At 36.7% G+C, this 14,284-nt stretch overlaps 1 long non-coding RNA gene across 2 annotated transcripts; it reads right to left on the bottom strand.

The window, feature by feature from the left end:
- Positions 1-1,596: 1,596 nt before the first annotated feature.
- On the bottom strand, positions 1,597-9,629 carry LOC114695416. Of its 2 annotated transcripts, XR_003734860.2 has the most exons (3): positions 9,448-9,629; positions 8,683-8,819; positions 1,597-3,147 (listed from the first exon to the last, which is right to left on the bottom strand). It is a non-coding gene; the product is annotated as an uncharacterized LOC114695416 (long non-coding RNA). The 2 variants fall into 2 exon arrangements; XR_005090808.1 differs by lacking the exon at positions 8,683-8,819.
- Positions 9,630-14,284: the final 4,655 nt, after the last annotated feature.

The raw sequence follows: 14,284 nt of genomic DNA, 5'->3' as shown, positions 1-14,284 counted from the left end.
GCCCTAGTGACATTTTGGTTTAAATTATTTTCTTTTGTAGACTGTGTGTGTTCCTTCTTTTGACAGACTACAGATCCACAAAGGCTATTATGTCTTTAGATTTGCCTCCTTTGAGGTCAGTGGGATAATTATATGAGTTTGCACAGCAAACTGGTTCATAGTATATTTATTTTATTTTATCAACTGGTTGTGAGTCAGTTTCATGGTTGATAAGGTTGCATAGTTAGGCCCCTCAGAATTTATAGTTGCCTGTATTTTCTTCAACTACATAATGTGGCAAAGCCAGATCATGGTAAGCCAAGAATAGTTCCCAAGTCTTGATTTAGGATTTTATTATATTTTCTTATCATGATCATTTCTTGAATATCTCAGTGGGGTTAGTATATTGAAAATTGAATTATTTTGCTTAAACTATCTATATATGAATCTCAGGAATACTGTTATTTTTTCTAAATTAAATAACATCCAAATGTGATATGGTTATTGAATTAACATTGGTAATACCCAGGATATAAATGTAAATCTTCCTTTGAGAAAGCATTTGGGATTATAGCAGATATGATACAATGTTGTTGCTTTGTTAATTTTCCTTCTTTGTCAGACTTATTACTAAAGCTTGTGTCCTTTTGTCTTTTTTAGTCTTTATAATGTATGAATGTTCACCATGTTCTCATTTAGTCAACAGGTGAACATGCTATTAGCATCTCTAACTCACAGACAGCTTTTTTTGCCTTGATACCAAGCACACAATGGGGACAATAAAGAAATGTTGTTTCTGCTGTAGATTCTGTAAATATTTACTGAATAAATGAACTCTCCTGTTATAGACTTCTAGTTAAAATGGTTATGGCATAAGTGATTTTTTTTTTGTCCAGGTGTAAGTTTAGCTCAAGTGTAAGTGGGGCAACTCCAACTGCTGCAGTGGATTTTATTTACAAACTGTTACTTGTAGCTGAAGTTTTCTCCAGTCCTGCCTGGCCCACGGTCAGGACAAATCTCTCTCACCTGCCAGTCCCACAGTCACTCAGACCCAACTAAGTAAACACAGAGAGACTTATATTGCTTATAAATGTATGGTCGTGGCAGGCTTCTTGCTATCTAGTTCTTACACCTTAAATTAACCCATTTCTTTTAATCTATAAGTTGCCACATGGCTCGTGGCTTACTGGTATCTTAACATCTTCTCATGGCAGCAGCTAGCAGCGTCTCTCTACCTCAGCCTTCCACTTCCCAGAATTTTCCTATCTCCTTGTCCCACCTATACTTACTGCCTGGCTACTGGCCAATCAGCATTTTATTTATACAGAGCCATATCCACAGTAGTTACTACCACATTGTATTGACTGCATTACAAAACCAATACTTTAAAAAAATTGAAAATATAAAAATATAAATGACAATGGAATCCTAAAGCTAAAATGAAATATTAAGAACACGGGGGGGGTCTATATTTAAGTCTAAAATAATTACTTGGTGAATTATTTTGAGACAAATGAAAGGCTTAGATTTGCAGGAATTTGCATCCTATTGCTACTAAAAGAGCTAGATTATTGCTTTTGTTTCCAGAAAGTGACATACTAGAACAGAAAGCAAAGGTGGGTTCCATATGAGTTGTTTATTTTTTAACTGTCAACACTTTTTCAGAAAGCTACTTTAGTCATTAGGTTAGACTCTTTGTTTACTGATTAATAAATGAAACAGCAAGCTTATTTTCACAGCAGAGGGGTACAAGTGTGTGCTGTACAAGAGTGAACAAGCAGAGGTCTTTATTGCATCAGAGAACATTGAACAGAGTCAGGCACCTCACTTTCTGGCATTGTCTGACTACACATTGAACTCAACTACAAAGCATCAGAGAAAAATACAGAGCTGGCACCAATAGTGAGAAATAAGGTTTAAGTGAAAATTACAAGGAAAACATAAAGGCATGACACTCATCATCCTTCTAAAGCTGTTGCTTTATACAGATTCTTTCCTTAAACATTGGCTTCCCTGGCAGCATCTGAACCTATATAACCAGCTGTTCTCAGATCTTCATTTCCCCTCACAGGCCATGGACATGTCTCCTTGTGATTTTCTTCAACATATGCCCAATTTCTGCTGTTCTAAACAGCATGTAACTAGGCTCAGGCCCTGACACAGAATGGCTTCCATTGAAGGCCTAATCACTCCTGTCACATCAGCTTTGCTTGACCAGTTTGTGCAGCTAGAACCTGGAGCTCAAGTGTAAGTTTTCCCTAGAGGATTTATTGAGGTAGAATATATAGAAAGAATCTATCTATCTATCTATTTATCTATTTATCTATCTATCTATCTATCTATCTATCTATCTATCTATCTATGTTTGTATAGATTGATACAGATATAGATATTATCAAAGTATACAAATCATAACTATGTAGATCTCTGCATATACAATTTTACACACTCAACACTTTTAATTAATGTGACATATAGAGACAAACAAAACATTATCTAATTAAGCCTCAGAAAATAAGATAGCATCTCTCTCTCTCACACACACACATTTCTTGATAAATCTACATATTTATTCTTTTAGTTCTTATATAGGAAATTTATTATAAATTGCCTAATTTACCCATTAACATACGTTGAAATAAGTATGTTTTTCTTCTCTTCCAAAAATTAAAATGCAGTTGTATCAATTCTCCCTTCCCTCTCCTCCCTCCTACCCCTGCAATGTTGGGCATTGACCCTTAAATTTATAGCCTCCATGTCTTTAACCACTATTGCTTATACATATACATATATGTTCTAGGTTTGGCCAATCAGTATTGGATAACCAATCAGGGGGCTCATCTCTAGGGAAGACTAATTCTCCCTCTCTCAACTGCTGTTAACTGTCTCTAAGTCTTTATCTAGGGTCAAGGCCCTATGGGATTTTCTCCATCAACTGGCATATTAAGTGCTCTTGGAAGTCTTCACATCTTGCAGGTTAACTTTCTTAGAAGGCACAATCTCACAGCAGATTTCCTAGTCCTCTGGCTCTCATAATCTTGCTAGATTGTCATCTGCCATGTTCTCGGAGTCTTAGGTGCAAGACTTGTATTCTGGATATATTAATTGGAACATGGCATTCCAAAGTCAATTGTTCTCTGCATCTTGATCAATCATGGTCTCTGTTTGCTGAAAAAAACCAAAAACAAATAAGTGAAATAATGATAAAAACAGATACTACATTTGATCTTAGTCAAAAGAGAACTAGGGTAGAACAAAACACAACTGCCCCAAAAGAAAAAAAAAAAATGAAATGATTCCTAAAGATGTTCTCCATCAGATTCCTCCCCTCAGAGCTCAGGGAACCTGTGGAAGAGCAGGAGGAGGAACTGTGGGAGCCAGAGGGGTCAAGGACACCAGGAGAGCACAGCCCTTGGAACTAAGGAGGCTTCAACTAAGCTGGCTTCATGGGAGCAAAGACAGAAGAGGCAGTAGTGGACAGAGCCTGCATGTGTTTGAGCTAGGCACTCTGCATACATTCAGTGGTTGTTTAGTTTGGTTTTTCTGTGGGACTCATGACAGTGGGAGTGGGGGTGTCTATGACTCTTTTACCTGCTTTTAGGACCCCTTTCCTCATACTGGGTTGTCCTGCTCAACCTTGGTGTGAGGGTTTGTGCTTGGTCTTATTGTATCTTGTTCTGTTGATATCCCTGAAGACTTACTATTTTCTGGGGGGAGACATGGGTATGGTGTGAATGGTGGTAGTAGATCTGGGAGAGACAGGAGTCAGGGGCTAGGAAGGGTAGAGATAGGGGAAGCCTACAGCAGAGATGCATTGCATAAGAGAATAAATAAAAATTAACAAAAAAGGAAGGTCATCTCACTTACCTTACAATAGCTCTCTTATCACAAATAAATGAGATAATGGCAAGTAATTTGAATGCAGTTAGAAATTACACTGGTTTAGGAATGTGGCTATTGTAGGTTCTCCACTAAGGTCCATGGCCTCACTAGCCACATATGTGTAGCTAGGTTTATACTATCAGGCATGATTTCCCTGCTCAGATCTTCTGAGTCTTAAGTGGGAAGTGTATGTTGTCCTTAGAAATAGAGATTTGCCTTCAATTTCCCATAAGCAACCAAGGGCAATAGCAAGTAAGCTATTTTGCTTTGGAAGCCTTGGAATGCTCAAAAGGAGGTTTCTCTTGCCTGGTACTGGGGTCTTTGTTAGATAGTCAATGGTTATGGAGGGCAGTATTATCACTCAAGATGGTGTAGTTTCATATTCATAGTTGCATATAAATGTTTGTACATATGTATATACACACACACACACACACACACACATATATATGTATTATGTGTGATTTTAGTTATATATAAAATATGTCTTTTCAAGTATTAAAAGGCATTCCTTTCATCACTGCGCAGTGGTGGCGCACACCTTTAATCCCAGAACATGGGAGGCAGAGGCAGGTGGATCTCTGTGAGTTGAAGTACAGCCTGGGCAACACAGTGAGTTCCAGGAAAGGTGCAAAGCTACACAGAGAAACCCTGTCTCAAAAAACCAAAAATAAAAAAAGACATTCTTCTCATTCTGTATAGTACTCCCACCCCTCTTTTTAAGAATTATATTGATTGATTATTCAAGTAATTTGAACCTTGTATTCTTATGTTAAAATGTCTTCTCCACCCCACCTCTCTCTCTCTCTCTCTCTCTCTCTCTCTCTCTCTCTCTCTCTCTCTCTCTCTCTCTCTCTCTGTGTGTGTGTGTGTGTGTGTGTGTGTGTGTGTATGATAGATTTTTTTCATAAGAAAGACTGACAGCAGAATTGTGCTCTTCCAGTTGCTTCTTCCTTTGTATTAGTGATGGTTGTCTTCATTTATTACAATACCCAAAATGGAACACTTTACTGTAACACAATTAATGGCTTGTCAAACACAGGTTTGATTTTTATAAGATTTGCCTTGTTTGGCTTGTGTGTTCTCTCCAGGAGCAGCTTTATAATTCCCTAGAGGTGAGCAACCATCTCTGACAATTTTTCCAAAATTGTCAAAAAAATTCAGGTAAAAGCATTAGATGTATCCAGATAGCTCTTACAAAGAGTTTTTTAAGTATATACCCTAACATTTAAATAGCAGAGTCATGGGAATCCTAATAAAATTGTTCTTTGAATAGCTTTAACAAAAACATGTTCTTGAAAACTTTGTAATTCTTCCAAGTTTGTAGTTTATTGTTTTTCATTGTAACATAAAAAATATGTAGAAATGAATGCTGGAGATTCAAACATTAAAAATTTGGAGAGAGGAGGCAGTAGAATCCAGGAGTATGCATGTGACAGATATTACATAGCATTCTGAAAACACAAATGGCCACTCAGAGATCAGAGGGATCTTGGAATTCAATATTCCTCCAAATATGGGACTATTCATAAAACACAAAAGTCAGAAAAAATAGCTTATGAAAAGTAAAAAGTGAGATTTATTTCAACAAATGATTTTTCCATGAAATATATTTTCATCATTTCTATTAGATAAGTAATCAGTTTATTTGGTACCAAACTATATATAATATAAAATTACTTTTATTTTTAGAATTATTCTATCATACATATAAGATATCTAGTAAACTGATATAAGCTGGGAACATTCTTCTTATAATAGTTTTATGTTTAAGCTATTTTATTTACTAATTTGTGAGCTGGATGACTCTATTTTAATGTACTACAACACACCCTTAAGATTGGTAACTTGTAAGGCAAATAAATGCATTGATTTACAGTTCTGGAGGATAGGGACACCAGTATCAAGCTATTGGCAGGTATTGTGTTTGCTGAGGACTTGGCATTTCCTCCAAAGGTAGTGCCTTGAGCCTGGCTCTCTCTGGAGAGTAGCAATACTACTTCTCTCGTGGTGGAAGCTGGAAACAACTAAGAAGGAGAGTCTACTCCAAAAAGCCCTGTTATTATTAAGCTGTTAAGGCCACCAACAGAGGAGAATCCTCCATGTCCTAACCATTATTAAAAGACTCATCTCCAATGTTCTTAAATCATCTAATTGTAATGTAAGCTAGATCCAACATTACAGCCCTCACAACTTGGAGAACTATAGCAGAAGGATTTTTTGAGCACAGGAATTCCAGGTCAGTTCATGCAAAGGAAAGTTGGGGAACCGAGAAGTAGAGACAGAGACAGAGAGAAACAGACAGAAAGACAAAGAAAAAGAGATCAACATTATTAGGTGTTTAAAAATCCTTCTACTTCCATGTAGCTTTCAAGACAACACTGAAATGCTACTGTTAAATATAGGATATGGCGTGTTTATGTTCTTGCTTTGTTTAGAGGACCCTACCTTTCCATCATCATAAAATGCCTGCTGCTTTCTGAAAAAAAAATGCTAGCTTTTCACAAATCTATATCTGAATTTAGTAGTCTTTTCTCAGATGCAGAAAACTTACTAGAGAATTCACCAAAATGTATACAGTCTTTGCCTTCTCCTTAAGTTGAGCCTTAACCATGTTGAGGAAAATAATTTTTCCTTATTGAAAATTGTGTCCCAGGATACAGGATTATATCTAGTATACAATCTGCAGGGAGCCAGAGAATTCCTGAGTGAGAATGGTTTTTTGATATTGGTAACGCCATATAAAGGACCAGTGCCTCAGCCACATAAGTCATTCCCTTTTGCATTCCCTTAGAGCACCTGGTGAGGGTGCTGGGACCCAGTCTGTACAAGGAAAATAATCAGTGATCAAATAAACTTTTTCTGTGGGGATGAAAGAATTAATTAATATTTAAATGCTATGTATTTTGCACATAGAAAATCACTTTATAATTTAGTAATGTAGCTATAGAAGTGACAGAGCTTTTAGTCTGGCAAGAAATCAAATGAGTTATGAAGAACTGTTGGATCAAAAGGAACCATTTACCTAGTATGACCATAAATTGATAAGAAGTAAAAAGATACTTTTTAGATGTCATATTTAACTGAAAAATAAATGCACACGGTTGTAAAGTTTAATATGTGAGCTCTTCTTTTAATAACATAAATTGCAACTTTTAAAATAGAAATTTGGCAGTTGTTTTAATATGTCTTTTCAAAATATGCTTCTTATGTTAAGTTTGAGAATTGATTCAGTAAGTTTTGCAAATCAAAGCATATCCAATGAGAGTTTGAACTGTCAATTGTCTCTTAATTACAGTGATTTGGAGAAGTCTAGAAGATGACCCTGAGGGTACTTAGAAACACAGCTTTTCCTTACTGCATTGCTGTGGTTTTGTTAATGTGACTTGTGGTTATTTTGTTAATTAGAAAAATCGTTCATAGAAACAACAGGCTCTCTGAATAAAATATTTCCCATAAGTCAAAAGCAAGGATTTGTTGCTTCTGTTTTAAATGTCATAGCTATCCATGATCATTAAGTTCTTGACTACAGTGCTCCACACTCCCTTGAGTAGAGACAAAAGAATCCCATTTTTAATCTAGCCTGGATATAAGACAGAGAAGCCCAGACACATTTTTTCATGGAATTTTGGGAAGATAGATGTGTCTGTATATACGCCTGTGTTTTTAAAAACGCATAAAGAAAATAACAAAGAAACATGCATGTAAACAATATGTTGTTGTTGTGGAATATTAGTTTAATGTGTGTTACATTTGTTTATGCTGTGGAATATTGTTTAGTGATGCAAAGATGTGTTGCATTCTTTTATGTTGAATTTGTTTAACTCTGTAAAGCTGTGTGACTTTGCCTGTCTAAACACCTGATTAATAAAGAACTGAATGTCCTACAGTTAGGCAGGAGAGAAAAATAAACAGGGTTGGTGGGCAGAAATAATAAGTAGGAGAAAAAATCTAGGGAACAGAGTGAAGGGAAGGAGTGAGAAAAGAAGAAGGAGAGGAAGATGCCAGAGGCTAGGCACCGAGCTGAACAGCAAGACATGGAGTAATAAGAAAAGCAAGATATGTAGAAGAAAGACAGTTAAAACCCCAGAGGCAAAACATAGTTAAAGAGAAATGGGATAATTTAAGTTAGAAAAGTTGGCTAAAAAGAAGCTAAGCTAAGGCCAGGCATTCATAAGTAAGAGTAAGTCTCTCCCTGTGTTTATTTGGGAGCTGGATGGCGGGCCCCCAAAGAGTAAAAAAAGAAAATAAAATCAACTACACTAGGTATACAATATTTTCACATCTTTGGCTGTTGTAATTGACCCTGTAAGTGTATAAAAATTACAATTTGTTCTATTTCTTTTGTGCACTTGGGTTTAATATATATAGCATACCTATAAATATGCATTATAATATATGTATGAATTCTGTCCTTCCCACCTGACCTGCTTTTAAATATCAGAACTTACAGTCTATTCATTTTAAAACATCTCCCACCCATAGGACACATTACAATGTATGTTTATTTTGCTCATAGCAGCATTTGTTGCACAAGTGCCTTCACATTTAAATATGTCAACGTTATAACTACAGTAAAATGAAGGCCAATGCAAGAGTGGCTCTGAGAGGTTTATCCTTTTAAACTGCAAATTTGGCTCTTTTAAATAGGCAGGTTTAATTTCAAAGATTTTCACAGTGTAGGAACTAATTAATTAGTTAATAATGCACAAAGCCAGAAGAGCATTATCAGTATTATATCCCAGATGGAAAAGCAAAACAAAATGAGGAAAGTTACATTAACTTGACCCCTTTAAACGTGGAAACTTATGTGTATATTACCCTGTCGTGTTTTCATCAGTTTATTGTACTTTGGTGGTCCCCCGGCTCATCCCTGTGAGATTCGTCACACTGTATCATCCTGTATGAGCTGCTGGTGTCGATCTGCCAATTTGCTTCCTTTAATACAACTGGAAACCCTGTGTGATGAGAGATTTAGAGTGTCCAACTTTGATTAGCTATCATCCAAATATATACTAAAGAGATAGGGTCATCTGATCTCCATTTTTCAGGCTACCCTTCTCAGTTCCACAATATTTTATAAAAGCTATATGATCTGTTAATCAAAAATACATGTTTTCTTTCATACCTATTCTTATTGAGTCTTTGTGTCAATTTGATAGCACTTTCTCTATGTCATCAGTATCTGGCTACTTATGAATTTAAAACTGGAGAAATTTTAGAATAAGAAAAAGCATGTAGGCCAATTAATCCATTGATCAAGTCTTCTGTGGTTGAAAGAAAAATTCATTCCTCTTCTTTTCTGGTTCCTTTACCAGTGACAAAAAATGCTACACTGTGTCAAGTAGTATTGTCTTCTTAAAAGGAATTATTATATGAAAAATCAACATGGAGAAAGGATAAACTTACAACCTTATGTATGAAAGATGAAGTTGTGAATCTGTAAGACTGCCACTCCAAATAAGAGGAACTTCGAACAACCACATGCATCCTTTTCACTCAGGACCATCTATGTCATTTCATGTAAGAAGAATGGTGAAAACTATGAAGTCAAAAGTGATAAGGACTATTAAATAAAACGCCTACCTATGTCAATAAGAAAGGGAAGCAAATTCCTCTCATCAGTTCTGGAGATTGGCTTTGAGGAGGTGTGGATACACAAGGCCCACATGCTGGTAAGTGGTAGAGCATCTTGAACTGGCTGGCAGTGTAGCTTTTCTTAAGAGACTCAGCTGAAAATTCTTGAAGAATGGATACTGCTGTGTAACTTTTCCTGAGGAGAAACAAACTTCTGTTAATAGTAGACAGGGCACTAATGGCACACCTGTCTATCATGGTTATCCAATGAAAATTTGGGAGTTTATGACAGGGGCATGACTGAGTTTATCATTGAGGGATTGCTTACAGGGTCATGGGTGTCTCAGAATCAGTCATATCACCAATGAGACTCATCCCATCATGGGTGATGACTCACAAAAACTAGCTCCCTGAGCAAACTTCCCAACTTAAAGTCAGCTCCCCAGGAGAATCTCCTTTTTGCAACAATTGTTTAGAGCTCATATAAATGTTGGGAAGGGCCCTGTGATTCTAGCACATTCTTCAGTTCCCTGAAAATACTACTTAATGATTATACTGTGCTCTAGAGTTGTCCTTAGAATTCTGAGCCCTCTCCTCCTTCCAGAATGGAATACTCTTATTCAAAGAAAATGGTTATAGAGCACTCTCCCTGGCTCAGATGCTAGTATTCATTCTCCTTGATTCCTTCTGTGGCAGTATTCATTGAACCGTGGAGGAAATACTATAATTAACTTATTGTTTTCTTCGGTTTATGAATGAGCATCATGTCTATGCTGCTGCAGTAAGATGGGGCTGACTGCAAGGTGGTCAGGGAACTTGAGGGCTACAGTCTTCTTAGTCATCACCCTTGCTGTGGGATATTTTATAGTCAGTCATCTGCATGTTTACCCATGTTTCTATAATCTACATGACTCAGATATATTCATTAATAATCTTTCATTGAATGTGATTGCTTCTTGTCTTTCAACATGCCATTTAAAAGTCTTTCTGATAGAATGTCTTTTTATCTTTTCCGGAGTTAAACTTTACTCATTTTTCAGACTATTTCTTAGTATCTACTGAATGACCATAACTCATAGACACACAGACATAAACACAGAGAGAAATACACAGACACACACACACAGACATACACGGACACACACACCAAAAGCTACAAATAATCATAAACCTCTCTGGCTGTACATCACAATGGGCTGTACTTTTGCACTGTGTGGTGATGGCTTCTTTGTCTGATCCTCACACAAAAATAGATGCTGTAAGTGTGCAAATTGTGCTCATTTCTAGCAAGTATGATGCATAATTGTTACATGAATGAAAAAAACTGTTACAATTAAAGGGAACATTCAAATTTGATTTTACTAAATTGGAAGTAAAATTGAGTTTAGGAGTACTAGTATAAAAACATGATATTTAGATTATTTCTACTACTTCTCAAAGCATATTCTATTTTTCTGCAATAAATATTCAGACATACTCACAGATTTTAACTTGTTAGTAATGGGGAAAATGGAGGATCTAGAATTATGAAAATTATTGCCTTTCTTATTTTTTCTGTTCCTTTTTTTGTATTTTCTTTGATAATTTGATAACAATTTTCCTACCGTAGTGTTTGTTTCTACTTTAACTAGTTACATGTTGGTTTCTGTTGGACAGCTCTTTCATCTGAACTGCAATGTTCTGTCTTGAAAGACAGAGATGCATGAGATTCAGGAAATCCAGAAAGTTGCTAGCATCCCAAGGCCCTTCCTAAGGTTTTAAAAGCATAAAACTATTGCTCGGATAATGATCCTCACAGCGTGGCTTCCTGCAAGTTGGGTAGATGGATCCAGGTAGCTAGATTTTGAGCCATGACGTATGCTGGGAAATGTGAAAGGTTCTATTAGTGATGCCTCTGTGTTTGAGACACTCACACTCCTTCAGGTAGAAGTAACTCTTAATCTATACTTCTATAAATCACCCCAAGTAATTCATTGCTTCATCAGGCTTGGCTTGGGAAGCAATCATTTCTTGTTCTGTCGTTGATTTCCTATTTGGTGTGAATAGACATATGTTCTTGTCTACCCAGGAAAAGTTAAGAAATACATTGTTATTCTGAACTATCTGTGGCTGTGCCATCTAGTTAAAGATAAATTTATTTATGTAGCTAGAGTTTTTTTTTCCTTGTCCACAGTCAGGACAAATCTCTCTCACCCGCCAGTCCCACAGCCGCTCAGACCCAACCAAGTGAACACAGAGACTTATATTGTTTACAAACTGTATGGCCATGGCAGGCTTCTTGCTAACTGTTCTTATATCTTAAATTAGTCCATTTCTACAAATCTATACCTTGCCATGTGGCTCTTGGCTTACCTGTACTTTACATCTTCCTTGTCTTGGCGGCAGCTCCAGGCAGTGACTCCTTCCGCCTTCCTGTTCTTTTTTTTCCTCCTCTCTGTTAGTCCCACCTATACTTCCTGCCTAGCCACGGCCAATTAGGTTTTATTTATTGACCAATCAGAGCAACTTGACATACAGACCATCCCCCACCACTGCCAAGTGCAGACCATCTCAGACACCTGCACTCAGGCCCATGGTCCTAATCATCCTCTATGCGGACCTGCTGGGTAAAGCCACAAGGAACCCGAGAACGGGCTCCCACAGGACGTACAGAACATCCCACAGCATATTTATCTCATTGTTTTGAAATCTGTTTCTGGTAACAATGACAGAATCATGTCTGGAAGCATTACACCTTGGGAAATACATCATTGTGGGAACATTTTCATGAGCAAGAGGGATGTGGTGAGACTAGAAGCCAGAAATGGGTGAGGTCAGCTAGCTCTATCATAGCAACTCACCCTCTCTCTCCTATGGACTAACTTTGTTTTCCATGAAAACTCTATTGAATTCACCTAAGTATAAAATGAACCAAACACCTGAAACACCTCTCCCTAGGACCTACATTTAGAAGGTGTCATTAGTTTTCACTTTGATACTTAGAAAATCAAACTTGGGTGAGTGGAATCTTTCCAGAATCTCATCCTCCTACATGTATTTGCTTGACACTTGTTTAGTATGGAAACAATCTCAACCCTATTGGATTTGTGAAATGCTGAAACTCATTATGTGAACCAATAAGTAGTTGTGAAAATCCAATAAAGCTAGTGAGGGAGGATATCAGAGATAGTTGCCTATTATGTGTAACCTCTATAGGAATGCATACATAAATTTCATAGTGCATAAATTAATAGTACTTATTTGATCATTTGATTTTTCTTTTCTTGAAAAATATTTACAATAAAATTTAGTTGTAAATTTAATTTTTTACTTTATTATTAGTACTGTTTGAAATAAAACCAAAATTGCATGATAATGTGCATTAACTTAATTTTAACAAACACATGTGTGTGTGTGTGTGTGTAAAAGCATATTGAAATTCCTTTGCTTAAATGTATATAATAAATACATATTATATGAATTTTATTATCATGGTGGCATCCTCTCGAATTATTCAATGGGTTTCACTTCCATAGGAGAGATTAAGAGAAAAAGCAACAGGAAGAAAACTTTCAAGATTGCTGATGACATTCAATCATTAACATCCAGAGAAAGCTGAAAAGAACTGTTAGAAGAGTAATGGACAGCTAGAGGCCACACATAGGACAGCAAAAGCATTTGCAGAAGAAACCTCTCCTCTCTTCAGTGCTTGGTGCTGAACATTGGGTCTCCACACAAATCAGAAACAAGACACTGCTTCCAAAAGACCTTGCTGTCTTGCAACTCAGTAGCCCCCCTGGCTCTAGGAATCACATGCTTGGAAAAGATTAAATACCATGGCATTATGCTCTGAAACCTGGCTAGCAGCATAATGCTAAATTGCGGAAAGAAGCTTTGAATTTGGACCTCACATCATTCAGTGACTTGGCAAGCCTGATAGTAACCAAAGTCTACATGAAACTTTCATTCAGATTCCAAGTAGAGTATGGGGCACTGAGGACAGTCATAGCTGTAATCTGGTCAACCAAAGAAAGATTCAAAGGGGTGAATAGTCCAACTCATCAGGCATCAGTCACCACCTACAGTGAGGTAACTCCAAGGGATGAAATAGGCTTCTAGGAGGCAGAAGATCAATGCTGTGAGACTTGAGATAGTATCCAGAAATTAAGCCAATCACTTTTTGTGTCCCTATTCCCACACAGCTCTCCCCTCTACAACTAATCCTCCTGTATTTAATACCCAATACCAATTTAATAGGCAAACTTGATCCTGCTCTATTTTTACATTGAATATTTTTCTAGTTTTTTTCTTTTCTCCTGACTCTCTCCTTTTCCCACTCTTTAGTTTTACTACTACAAAAAATATTGGCTGTGTTTGAAGAGTCTCTTTGTTTCAGCAGCCTAAGAGATAGTACATTTTTCTGTTTGTATGCTTACCTCATTTTTCAGCCTAGTCCTTCATCTCATCTTTTTTCTCTGTTGTCATTACAGCTCCCCCTTTTTTTTGCTCTCCTCCCCTACTTTCTATCAACTAAATTCTAATTATTAAGTTTAATCTTTAAAAAAATCTCTATCTTTTATTACCCGTCATAGCGCAGTAACTAATGCAACAGTGTTCACAGTACTATGGATGCTGTATTACCATCTAAAATGATTGATGCTGAAGAGTGATTGATTTTTGCTTCAGTGTTTTGCTGTTATCCGACTCTATACTGGTTGCTCTTGTGAACTGTATTCTATTCTCAAGGGAACTCTAGTGATAGAGCAGAATGTCTGAACACCACTCTAATGGGAGAAAATGATATTTCAACCTTATTACGACTTATTCTCAAGTCAGCAGTACAAATGCTTCCACAGAAAGGTATCTT

This window comes from Peromyscus leucopus, chromosome 2 (genome assembly GCF_004664715.2).
Source record: "Peromyscus leucopus breed LL Stock chromosome 2, UCI_PerLeu_2.1, whole genome shotgun sequence".
NCBI lineage: Eukaryota > Metazoa > Chordata > Mammalia > Rodentia > Cricetidae > Peromyscus > Peromyscus leucopus.
Note: the sequence above shows the minus strand (reverse complement) of the source record. Positions and strands in the feature narration are given on the sequence as shown.